Raw genomic sequence first — 260 nt, forward strand, 5'->3', positions numbered from 1 at the left:
ATTCTCCTGCCTCAGCCTCCTGAGTAGCTGGGATTACAGGCACGCACCACCATGCCCAGCTCATTTTTTGTATTTTTAATAGAGACGGGGTTTCACCATGTTGACCAGGATGGTCTCGATCTCTTGACCTCGTGATCCACCCGCCTCGGCCTCCCAAAGTGCTGGGATTACAGGCTTGAGCCACCGCGCCTGGCCAATAAGCAAAATTTTAATAGTAAAAGTGGAGGTGGTGATAAGTGCTATGAAGAAAAAGGAGGAAA

Source organism: Cebus imitator, unplaced genomic scaffold (genome assembly GCF_001604975.1).
Source record: "Cebus imitator isolate Cc_AM_T3 unplaced genomic scaffold, Cebus_imitator-1.0 Scaffold385, whole genome shotgun sequence".
NCBI lineage: Eukaryota > Metazoa > Chordata > Mammalia > Primates > Cebidae > Cebus > Cebus imitator.